Genomic DNA, 12,978 nt, shown 5'->3' with positions numbered 1-12,978 from the left:
GAGATCCGCTGCAAGGTGGAGGGAAAAGGAAGCGGTAGCCCCCCCCTCGCCCCGTGTCTTCAAGAGCACACACAGTCAAAACACAACGCATAACTTCCTCGTCTCCCTGCCACGTCCCCCCTCCCCCTGGGGATCTCACTTGTCGCGGTTGCGCCCCCCCCCCCTCTCCCCCAGTAAAACAATCCTCAAGCCGCCCCTAATCCCCACCTGCGCTAAACGTTAGCTCGCGACCCGACTGAGAACTCGTACGTCATTGGTCTGCGTAGAAAAGCAAGAAAACATATATCCATGATACGCAGTAGAGTACGTGTAGTACTGAAGTTGTACCATGCTTCAAGTCACTGTTCATACTCCTGTAGTTCATACCACGACCTGTTCATACATACCGGTTGCTGACGTCACGCAGATTGTCATCAATAATGCCGCGGCGCATCACCGGACGAGGTGGCCGAGTGGTTAAGGCGTTGGACTGCTAATCCAATGGGCTCTGCCCGCGTGGGTTCGAATCCCATCCTCGTCGAAAAAGATGTGTGCCTTTATTTTTTATTTCTTTTAAGTTCTGCCTGTCCTATAAACTTTTTGTGAGCCTAGTACTAGCTCTTGCGTAAAACATCCAAACTTCGGACCATCGTTTTCGTGTCCCACTTGGTATCATTGCCGAGAGGCTGGCTTCACCGTACGACATCGAGGTTGGGCTGCCTCGCAGAACATGGCTACAGGAGGCGTGGCATTACATCCAGCCGCACGTGACCGCACACGATTGGTCAATGCAGGGCCGTGACGACTGTCGCCGTTCACATGGGCCATTCGCGTGCGGCTGGATGTAACGCCACGCCTCCGTGTTTATTTGGAATGCGTACAAGATCGCACCATAGGTCATAGGTATCTCGTCGGGAATTGTGGCTAGGTACTCGCTGGGGAGGAAGCGGACTGTACCCTTCGCTGCAATAATTCCAACAGGAGGCAGCGCGGCTGCTTTTGCAAGATTGTGTAGCTTTTGGTCCTACATAATATGCGACCTAAATGTGCCGCAGTGCGGTTTGTATTCGCGAAACTTGATTAAAACGACGTGATTGAGCGCGATGACCCGAGATGCCGAAAGACACGTCGGCCCCATGCAGAACTCCCTAGGACTGACGACTTCCTGGCAACCGACGCTGTACTTGCGCTTGAGCGGTTCATTCCAAACGATAAAGAATGTAAATATTAATTATTGTTACGCGTCTCGTTCTTTCTGTATTCGTTTTTCGAGCAACGTACAACGGTGTTAACGCTCAGAGCGCGCGGTATTCTGAACACATCGGAGCTTCCGCAGACACAAAGAAAAGAAAGAAAGTGACATCGATCGCCACGTGTTAAACGTTCCACTAGTTTTTTTTTGTTTGTTTTTTTTTCTCGCTGTTGCCACCATCTGCGCATGCACGCTTGGCAATTCGACCGGGGAGGGGAAATAAACAGATGTCGACAGCATACATGGTTCATGTATGTAACCCCCCCCCCCCCCCACCTTTTTGCTCTTTTTCTGGTCTTTTGGGATCTTCTGTACTTTTCTTTTTGTTTGGCTTTGCAGTCATTACGTTAGTGAACTAAAAGCAAAAATAGCTCCTGTTACCCGAGACAGGAGAAGGGACCGTATGCAGCGCCGTAGCCAGAAATTTTTTCCGGGTGGACAAGGGGGGGGGGGGGGGGGGGGAGTTAACCCTGCTTTATGTATGTTCACGTGTTCGTCTGTATGTGTGCGTGTATATACACAGATCCAAAATTGGAAATTTACTGGGGATAGCTGAACTCATATCTTTCAATAAAAATTATTCTTAGGCAAGTTGGGGTGTGGTTTATAATTATATAACATGATCTTTGGCGCACCAGTCGAGTGACAAGTCAAAGCACTCGCACAAAAGCCTAATTTTAATTTGCGCCATTTTGAACGTTGCAAATTTTCGGAGTGTTTCCGTCTTGTAAAGACTTCTTCTTTACTTTTTATTTTTTCAATCGGTGTCCACGTTATGCATAGGTCGGCAAAAAAATTGGAGCTCACTGAGAACACTCAAGAATTATATTTTCCTCTGAGGGCTCACTCGGACTCAGACTCACCAAAATTTTGCTCAACCGGACTCACTCGGACTCAGACTCACTAAACTTTTTCTCAACCGGACTCACTCAGACTCACACTCACGGCCCGATCTGAGTCTGAGTGAGACCGGTGAGTCGACTCATGAGTGAGTTTGCCGACCTACCAGGTTATGTAACAAAAATATGTACTGTCGCGAAATGACATTCCGGATACCTCATTTTAAAAAAGAAAGAAAAGAAAAATACAGGCAACTTTACGACAAGGATGGGATTCGAGCGCACGCTGGCAGAGCCCATTGGATTAGCAGTCCAACACCTTAACCACTCGGCCACCTCGTCCAACGATAAGTGGCATTTTGCGAGACCTGGAATAAAAGGAGCTCTTTCTTTCTATGCTATTAATTACTCTCTCCCCTCCTCCTTTCCCTCTTCCTCAATTCGCGTGTCCACCCTCTTGCTATACTATACTACACAAGGCTATGCTACAGTCTGTTAGCGTGCCCGGATAGCTGAGTGGTTACGACGCTCGGCTTGGGATCGTGGGTTTGAATCTCGCGAAGAAATTTTTTTCGCCAAGAATTTCTCTCTTTTCCCTTTCTTTCTATTTATTTTTTATATCTTTCCTCCTCCCTCTCTCTACTCGTTCTCTCGCCCGCCATAGTTATTGCATCCCACGCCGGACAAATCGGCGCACGTGTTCTGGGAGCGAAGCAGAAGAGGAAGAAGAGAGCGCGTGCCTGTTCATGATGATGATGATCATTTTCTATCCATGGCACACGGCAAACCTCGACCATAAAAGTTTTGCTGTAAAAAAAAATCGAGATTCTGGATTCTGAATCCTGGAACGAGAAGTGCCTCACATTGCCGGGCCAGTGGTCCCATGCATAAAAGTTTTCTAAAAAAAAAACTTCATCGATGCGGGTCATTACCAGTCGATTTCGATGCGGAGATTACCTTCGTAGTCCCAAGACTCACTTGCTGCCAGTTGGGCCCGTAATAAGCAGTGTGCCAACTAAATCTTAATCGAAGCAATTAGTGGTGCAACCATGATCAAAATAAGGTCCGTACGTAATGCGAGAACGCCAGTGTACGGTTCGTTGCCTACTGAGGGGGACTCCGGAATAATTTTGACCACCTGGCAGGTCCTTAGCCAGGAATTTTTTTCGGGGGGGCCCACTTGCTGAAAACCTTGACTATTTGACAAAAACGCCTATTTTCATTATTTATGTTTGGTAAAAAAGCCTACTTCACCAAAATTACGAGGCCCCTGGCTACGGGCCTGCCACCTGGTGTTTAACATTCACCAACGAACGCTGCACATCCCTCCTGGCATTACGTATGGACCTTCTGATCACGGTTGCACCATGAATTGCCCTGATTAAGATTTATTTAGAACACCAAGTGGCGCCAAGTGAGTCTAGAAAGGAAATCTCCGAAACAAAACCGATTCGTAACGCTCCACACGTTCAACGATCCACACGCTCAGCGAGGTTACAAAGCACTATAAGCTCGACAGGAGGGTCAAGCTTTCCATCCTCAGTCTTCCACCCTTCGTACGCTGCAGACTGGGTGCCATTCGCAGCCTAGCCAGGGTGAGCATGTACGCGGACACGTTCGAGTCCGATTGTCCGGACTGCGGAAATTCCGTCTGCACTTTAGAGCACAAGCTCTGGCGGTGTCCCTCGTTACGGGACCACGATCACTTCACCACGGAAGAAGAGTGGGAGAGGCACTTGAGAGCTCCGACCTCGACGCTCAGCTACGCTCGTCCCGACGTTGGCGCAGCCCGCGGCGGCTCCTCCCCCGTAGTGGGGCTTTCCGAGTCGCCCGTAAGGACCCTCAATGTTCGTTTTCTGCCTGTCTGGCCCCTTCCCAACTATACGTAGAGCCTTATATAGTCGCACCGTGGTTTTCGCTCGTAAAACCACAGAATATCTAGAGTATAAAAATCTTTACACCGTAAACCTTTTGCAGCTGTGATTTTTACATGTAAGAAACGTTGAAGAACTGGAATAATATATAAACGTACACTCTAAGAAAAAAATCGAGTATTTGGGGAGTATTTCTGCTGCACAACGATAATCGTCATCCACCTCGCGTACTTTCCTCGCGTTATCACCGCGGTCCCGGCACTTCCCGGTCACGAACGGCGCGGGCGTTATCAGCGTGACATAGCATTCTTGATAGGAAAGTGACGAGAGCCGGGTTTTCAAGAAAGGAAACGCGAGCAAGCCAGATGACGATTATTCACTGTAAACAAAAATTAGCCGAGATGGGAGCTTTTCCAGCACATGAGCCCCCAAAACCCCCATGCCTCAATCATTTACTCCGTGGTAGCGGAGTGAAGTCGGCACATGTCGTCGAAAAACGCCCCGTGCTTAATGAGGGAGTTTATGAACGACATGACCTTGTTAAACTCCCCACGGAGTTTTAGGTCACGTGGTTAGAAACTCCCTATGGGAGGTTTAAAAAGTATTTTTGGTCGTGACGTGCGTGCCGTGGTTAAAAACTCCCTATGGGAGTTTTAAAAACCATTTTTGGTCGTGACGTGCGTGCGTGTGTGAATGTGCGTGTAGCACGCCGGTGTGAAGCTCCAGTGCCTTGTGTGGGTCGCCGTGTGAGCATTTGTCGACAGACAACGAAGTTATCAGTGCAGCGAGGATTTGCAACGGCCGGTTGGTTTGTGTAGACGTGTAGGACTATTTTCTCCACCGAAACGTTCTGGTCAGAGACAAGTTCAACTCGCGCCAGCGTCCGACCGCGAACACATCGAGCTGGCTGTCCCGTGTTTATTCTCCCGTCAAGCGGCAATGCCCATGCACACGAGTGCAAGCCTCCGACACGCCACGGATACCTCGCTTCAACGTGCCGAGTTACGAAGAAGTGCGAAGAATAATTTCGTCGGTAACAAAAGTAAGCTGTTGCGATCGTCAGCGGGTTGTTTCTGGAGTTTCACCGGCTAAAACTTCGAAGCAGTAAGAAGTAGGCTTCGCTACGTCGTCGGCATCAAGCCGGCCGGCGGCCGGTGTGAGAGCTGCGCCGGCGACGCGCTCGCTCCGACCACCGGCAACGCTTGCTTCTCGGAGTGTCACCGAAACGATGTTTCACCGGCTGCAACTTCTAAGCGGTAAGAAGGCTTCGCTACGTCGTCGGTACCAAGCCGGCGACGTAGCGAACTCGCACCGCCACACCGGTCGCCGTGGTGAGTTCTACGAGCTCGCACCGGCCACCGGTGAAGCAAAGAATATGTTTCACAGAAAATAAAAGCTGCTGGAATGAATAAGCTTAAATTGTCTCTTTTGCGCCATGCAACCACCGCTGTCAAACGTCTAGCGAGAAGGCGAGCGCCGATACGAGACAGATTGAACCAACGTGCGACCGCCGATGTACTGCGAGCAACAGGAACCGCGACTACGAGCCGTCTCGTTCGTTGTAAGTGCATCGCTCCGTAGCTTAACGCGGACAGCGGACTCGGATAGCGGTAGTGTGTGTGTAAAAAAAAACGGCGACGAAAACTGTACAGCAGCAAGTATTTTGTGATCGCGAGCTGTCGTTCATCGTATAGCCGTACCGTACTCCTGGGAGAGGCCTAGCGACGCCGTCGGCCACAACGCGGTATATACCGGCGGGGCGACGCATTTCTTCGCCGGTGTTGCTCGTGAATGTGTGCCGCTGAAGCGTTCGTGCACGGCCGCTCGTGGTTCGTGTACGATTATGTGCATTTTACAGACTCACGCACAGTACTGCTAAGGCGGATACATCCCATGCGACAGAGTGCCAGCTGATAATCAAAATTCGCTAATTAAGAAGGCGTTGAATGTTAGGCGGGTTTATAGTAAAAGATAGGTGTGCCTCAGTGGTATCTATAAGCTCATCACAAATTTACACGTACGCCATGAATGTTTGTTGCTTAATTTCGGAGAAAGAAGTGTCCCATCTGAGCCACATTGGAGGTCAAGATGTGGTGCCTATATATACTCGGTGACCAAAGTTTGGTTGTGAAGCGCTGGTGGTGAGTTATTGTCAGTGTGAGTGTTGTATTACTTTGCGAACGTTGTGTGCATGTTTGTGTACGTGTGATCCAGTTTGCGTGTTTCGATGCTAATTTAATTAAAGAGCGAAAAGCATTTTTTTTCTTTTTGATGGTTATAAAAATTTACTCCCATACTTACCTGGAAAAGCTCCCCTATGGATGTAAACAAAAACTCCCCTCTGTCCATCTAAAAACCCCGTCCTGTTGGGGAGTAAATTTTTTACTCCGTCCGGACGGTGTTTTTAAAACCCCCATCAGGGCGTGCGCTAGAGGACAAGCCATTTACTCCCATCTCGGCTTATTTTTGCTAACAGTGTTGTTGTGTAGCAGAAATACTCCCCAAATACTCGCTTTTTTCTTAGAGTGTAGATATGGTACGTTCTGTAAAAAAGACAGTCAGTGCTTTTTTTTCTTTTGTCTTTGCAGCCGTTCATCATCATCATCATCATCATCAGCCTGTCTACGCCCACTGCAGGGCAAAGGCCTCTCCCATGTTCCGCCAATCAACCCGGTCCTGTGCTTTCTGTTGCCACGTTATACCGGCAAACTTCTTAATCTCATCTACCCACCTAATTTTCTGTCTCCCCCTCACGCGTTTGCCATCTCTTGGAATCCAGTCAGTTACCCTTAATGACCACCGGTTATCCTGCCGACGTGCTACGTGCCCGGCCCATATCCATTTCTTCTTCTTGATTTCAGCTATGATGTCCTTAACCCCCGTTTGTTCCCTGACCCACTCTGCTCTCTTCCTGTCTCTTAAGGTTACACCTATCATTTTCCTTTCCATCGCTCGCTGCGTCGTCCTCAATTTAAGTTGAACCCTCTTCGTAAGTCTCCAGGTTTCTGCTCCGTAGGTAAGTACCGGTAAGATGCAGCTGTTATATACCTTCCTCTTGAGGGATAGTGGTAGATTACCATTCATGATTTGATAATGCTTGCCGAACGAGCCCCAACCCATCCTTATTCTTCTAGTTATTTCACTCTTATGGTTCGGCTCCGCGGTTACTACCTGTCCTAAGTAGACGTACTCCTTTACAACTTCCAGTGTCTCGCCACCTATCGCAAAGCGCTGTTCTCTGCCAAGATTGTTCCACATTACTTTAGTTTTATGCATATTAATTTTCAGACCTACTCTTCTACTTTCCGTATCCAGTTCAGTAATCATGAGCTGTAATTCGTCTCCCGCGTTACTCATCAATGCAATGTCATCAGCGAATCGTAGGTTACTGAGATACTCTCCATTAACTCTTATCCCTAACTCTTCCCAATCTAGGGCCCTGAAAACTTCCTGTAAACATGCGGTGAATAACATTGGAGAGATCGTGTCTCCCTGCCGTACGCCCTTCTTTATTGGGATTCTGTCGCTTTCTTTATGGAGGACTATAGTGGCTGTGGATCCGCTGTAGATTTCTTCCACTATGTTTATATAGGCTTCGTCGATGCCTTGATTCCGCAGTGCCTGCATGACTGCTGATGTCTCCACCGAATCAAATGCCTTCTCGTAATCTATGAAGGCTATGTATAGGGGTTGGTTGTATTCCGCGCTTTGCAGCCGTTACGCTTAGTCAACTATATTAAGAAGGTAGGAGAGGCCCCGCCCTGGCTGACGACCGAAGCGCGGCAGCCGATCGCCTCCGCGACTAAAGAAATAGTCCCACTCATGCACTCGGCAATGCTATGCTCTCCGAAGGCGGGGTCATGGGCCGTCCGACTCGTGACGTCAGTCTAAAGTGCGCGCCCATTGGTGCAGACTTGTGTGCATCCGCCTCTGAGGAGGAAATGCCGCAGACTTTTAGCAAAATAGTCCATGTTACCGGAGACTGGAGTAAAGACTGAACGCCACGGGCGTAGCTAGAAATTTTTTTTAGGGGGGCGGATGAGGGAGGAGGGGTTAAACACACTTGGTATATGTTTGTGTGCGCGCTTGTATGTGTGTGTGTGTGTATATTATACACACGCAATATTGAAAGCTTTCGGGTGCGAGCTGAATGTGTATCTTTCAATAAAACTGATTCTTAGGCAAGTTGGTGCGATTTACATAACATGGCCGCTGTGGCGCAAGTCGAATGGAGCGTCAAAACACTGGCACACAACCTGAATTGAAGTTTGCGCCATTTTGAAGGTCCATGCTCTCCCTGCACGCTTGGTTCCTTCATATTTTGCGTCTTTCGCGAGTCTTGTATCGGTCTTTTTTTTTTTCAGTCGGCGTTCATGTTATGTAACAAAATATGTACTGTCGCGAAATGACGTCCCGGGTACACTTAAAAAAAAGAAAAGACAACATTACGACGAGGATGGGATTCGAACCCACGCGGGCAGAGCCCATTGGATTAGCAGTCCAACGCCTTAACCACTCGGCCACCTCGTCAGACGGCAAGCGGCATTTTGCGAGGCCTGGAATGAAAGGAGCTGGAGTAAACTGTAAAATGTTTGAAATTGTAGAAGTGAGTTTACAAAAAATATATATAAAGTTGGAAAACGGGCGATGATTTGAAACGCGCTGAAAGTTTCGTTTGTGTAAAACCCATCCCTTACTTCAAAGGAAAAAACAGCACAAACGAAACGAAACACAAGGAAGACACGGGACAGAGTGCTGACTTCAACTAACAGTTTATTCTTCGGTGAGCTTGCCTATTTATCGAAAACCGTCAAAATCAGACAAGATATCGCGCAAAAATACGAAACAAGAAAAAATACGAAGCCCCTACCACAAACTCGTGCGCCACTGCGTCACGTTCTCCAGAACATAAAGTTCACCCCCAACGTGATGATAAAAATTCAATAATAATAATAATAATATCTGGGGTTTAACGTCGCAAAACCACGATATGATTATGAGAAACGCCGTAGTGAAGGCCTCCGGAAATTTCGACCACCTGGGGTTCTTTAACGTGCACCTAAATCTAAGTACACGGGCCTCAAACATTTTCGCCTCCATCGAAAATGCAGCCGCCGCGGCCGGGATTCGATCCCGCGACCTTCGGGTCAGCAGTCGAGCGCCATAACTACTAGACCACCGTGGCGGGGCGTCATGACAAAAATTCAAGTTTCTTTTTTTGTTAATAGGATCGAAGGAGCGCTTACGCACAAGGATCCTGCCTTGTCAATTTCGCGAGCCTCAATTATTTCGCGTGCTGTCTTATCCCGCCATCTGCGCACAACAGAAGTCTGCTCGAAGAAAGGGTTACAGCCACAATCCCAGCAGTGTATAGCCAAATGCCCTGACAGCAATCTCGTCAGGTTATGTTGATGCCCTTTTAGTAGGGGTGTGCGAATATTCGAAAATTTCGAATAACGAATCGAATAGCATTCTATTCGATTCGGTACTCGAATCGAATAGTACATACTCGAAATACCGAATATTTTTCGAATAGTTTTCGAATAATTAGCGCCGACGGGAGAACCCCAAAAACAATGAAACTTTGGAATAGTTAAAGGCCATTTTTCTTCTTTTAATCACTAAATTACCAGTATGCATGCAGCCCAAGCATTTACGAAACTACCGACGCTATATTGATTACCGGATGAAGGTGTTTTTTTCATGAAAGCTCCATACTCGCTCAGTTTTTACTATGCTGCCTCTGCATCGCATTAATCAGTTCCTGTCGTCATCTTGTAAGAACTGAAGGTGCACCTGCATTCAGCTTCATGAATAGCAATAGATGCAAGGGTTGTGTTTGCGTAAATTGTTCTTGCAGATACAGCTTTCAACACCGATGTCTACATGCCTTCAGTGCCGGGGACCAGGTTGCGATGGCAGGTTTATGTGTTTCATTACCGCCTTAGCTGTATGCGTAGTCTTCGGTTCAAAATTGTTTAGATTTTATGTCTCAGTTTTATTTAAAAGCAGGCGACAAAGTATCTGCCGTCACTGCTTTATTTCAACATACAGTTAGAAATATTTCGAAGGCCCTGGTCGCTGCTGTATACGAGCTTACCTCAGATTTCATAGCTGTGGTATTTTGAGTCAGTTAAAAGTAAGCGCAACGCTCTTTGGTGAAAGTTCGTGAATATTTCTTTCAAACAAAGAAAAAAAAACGCGGCGGAGTTCTAGGACCGTTTTGAGAATGGTTGTCTTACTATTTGAAAACTATTCGAAAAGTATTCGATTAGTATTCATATTCGATTCGGTGTCGTCACTATTCGATTCGTATTCGATTCGGTTCCAAAATTCACTATTCGCAAACCCCTACCTTTTAGCCTCTCATTCAGGCACCTGCCCGTCCGGCCGATATATCTTTTCCCACAGGTCAGCAGAACGGAGTATAACACTTCATCCACGCATTCCACGAATCGTGAGCGGTGTTTTGTCGTGCATCTAGGGTACAGGTTCAGCAGCGTTTACTGCCTTGCATATCCGAGACAGTTTTTGGGGCACGGAAAAAAACCACCTGAACTCCTGCGCGGTTGTGGGAAATCATGTGGCAATACAGTATGACGGACACAATATTGAGGACCGCGAAATTGACAAGGCAGGATCCTTGTGCGTAAGCGCTCCTTCGATCCTATTAACAAAAAAAAAAGAGAACTTGAATTTTTCTCATCGCGCTGAGCGTGAATTTTATGTTCTGGAGAGGATGACGCACGCAGTGGCGCACGTGTTTGCGGTAAGGGCTTCATTTTTTTTTGTTCCGTTTTTTTGGGTGATATCTTGTCTGATTTTGATGGTTTTCGATAAATTGGCAAGCTCACCCAAGAGTAAACCGTCAGTTGAAGTCAGCACTCTGTCCCGTGTCTTCCTTGTGTTTCGTTTCCTTTGTGCTGTTTTTACCTTTGAACTATGTATCACCAACTAGCCTGCCGGCAAATGTCATTGAAGTCCATCCCTTACAGTGCGGAGATTGTGCGTGTAAGTTCCTGGGACGCCCCCTCCCCCCCACCCCCTCTTCTCTCAGAAAGGCGCTCATCCCCCCCCCCCCGCAAAATCGAAATTCTGGATAAACCCCGCAAGAAATGGTCTCATATTACCGGGCCGGCGGTCCCATGAATACATTGCACGTAACTGTTAATTGAACACGGCATTTGAGAAATTTCGTTGTGCAGACCAACTTTCACAACAGCTAATCGCTCTGCGATGCATTCTCGACTCGAACAAACCGGAGTCGAGGAAAAAAAACACAATCCGGACAACTAAAGGGGCGCATCCATGATCAGAGGGTCGATACGTAATGCAACAACGCCTGCGTACCGTTCGTTGGTGAATGTTAAGGAAACATCAGGTGGTCGAAATCGCTGGCGTAGTCATGAGGTCAAGCCCCCCCTACCCCTCCGGGAATTTTCAATTTTGCATTTGTATACATACACGCAGAAATAAAACTGCATGCACGAACAGGGACATAGCAAAGGAGGGAAGGGGGGTTCAGGAGGTTCTTACACCCCCCGAAATTTTTTTATTGTTTAAATTTTCGGGTGATACTCAAATATTTGCATGCCTTCACAGTGACCCCGAGTTGCGAAAGTTGGCTGTTCTACAGACAAACACCCCCCGAAAAAAATTCCTGGGTACGGCCCTGTGCACGAAGATACATAGAGTATGGCGAAACCCCCCGAAAAATATTACTGGCTACGCCACAGGTTATATTGAATTATGTTGAAAGTATGTTGACCCCCCCCCCCCCTCTGTATACGTCATGCCTCATAGTCGCGTCGTGGTTTTCGCTCGTAAAACCCCAGAAATTTTATAGTTAAAACTTGTACACTGGAAACCTTTTGCAGTTGTGGTTTTTACGAGTAACAAACGTTGCAAAACCGGAATACTATAAATGTAGATTTAGTACTGCTGTAAAAAAAATTGTTTTCTGTTTTTGTTTTCGTTTTCCAGAACGGCGCCGCGCAATTTCAAAAACAACTTAACCACGACCACTTTTTGCTGGGCGATATATATGTAGTTGATGGAACATAGAAGAGTGGCATAAATTAACTCGCACGAATTAACGCAGCCGAACCGTACTAATGTACAGTGACGATTTCTGACTGCATGGGCTTTGAGTCGAGATTCAGCTTATATGTCAAAAATGGTCACTCAGCTTATACGCGAACTACTATACTGCGCTACTACTTCGGTACGTTATGATTTCGATCCCACTATCTGTTTCGGCTTTATCTCGTAAAGCTATGTAGTACGCCTGGGTTGTTCCCGCCACCATTTATTCCCTGTGTTTCTTTCCTATTTTCTGTTTCCAACCGCTATTCTAGACCTATTTTCTCATCTTGACAGATGATTAGTTAACGTTTGTAGAAAGTGAAATATGTTGAGATTTCCCACACTATATACAAATGTGCTAAGTCGTCACCTCCGTACTTTTTTTCATCTGCAGCATATAGACACATGCGTAACAGCCTTCTGTGAATTACAGATTAGCATGGAGGAATGGAATAAGTTGGGAGGGAACGTCACGTGATACCGCTGGCCTCGGCGAGCCAATCCTCTCCGACGTCACCTCATCCCCTCTTCGGGGCCCAACGTGCGGTGCCTCTTAGGTGTAGGATTATATAGGCCCCGCAGCAGACGCCACCAAACTGTGAGCCAATCAATAATAGAGCTCGCCTACCACGTGACTATGGCCTATTTCTCCCCTACATATTTCTGTGACTATAGTTGGATACAACTTAAAGGGACACTAAAGTGAAACAATGAATCGGTTTATATCTATAAAACTGTTCTATGAAAACTCTAATGACGTTAATTTCACCACCATTAATTTAATAATAGAGAAGACAATCAAGGTCAAAGTTTCATTGTTAAATATCGCGCCGAAATCGCCGCAAGTGACGTCACGCATTTCAAAGTGTGCTTTTTGTATTTTTGCGACATTGGCTCAACGAAATTTTTTGAAACATGGTATATTAAGTCTTCGGCCACCTCAGAGGAC

General features: G+C 47.0%; 1 protein-coding gene and 3 non-coding genes across 4 annotated transcripts in view; 1 reads left to right on the top strand and 3 right to left on the bottom strand.

Moving 5' to 3' along the window:
* The window catches only part of LOC119383569 (acyl-CoA synthetase short-chain family member 3, mitochondrial), a 56,806-nt gene that overhangs the window by 5,401 nt on the left and 38,427 nt on the right, over positions 1 to 12,978 (bottom strand). The window lies entirely within an intron of this gene.
* Positions 439 to 520, top strand: Trnas-gcu (transfer RNA serine (anticodon GCU)). The gene has a single exon. It is a non-coding gene; the product is annotated as a tRNA-Ser (tRNA).
* On the bottom strand, positions 2,331 to 2,412 carry Trnas-gcu (transfer RNA serine (anticodon GCU)). The gene has a single exon. It is a non-coding gene; the product is annotated as a tRNA-Ser (tRNA).
* Positions 8,393 to 8,474, bottom strand: Trnas-gcu (transfer RNA serine (anticodon GCU)). The gene has a single exon. It is a non-coding gene; the product is annotated as a tRNA-Ser (tRNA).

This window comes from Rhipicephalus sanguineus, chromosome 2, assembly GCF_013339695.2.
Source record: "Rhipicephalus sanguineus isolate Rsan-2018 chromosome 2, BIME_Rsan_1.4, whole genome shotgun sequence".
In the NCBI taxonomy this organism is placed as follows: domain Eukaryota; kingdom Metazoa; phylum Arthropoda; class Arachnida; order Ixodida; family Ixodidae; genus Rhipicephalus; species Rhipicephalus sanguineus.
The sequence above is the reverse complement of the archived record's forward strand: the minus strand, read 5'-3'. Positions and strand labels throughout refer to the sequence as shown.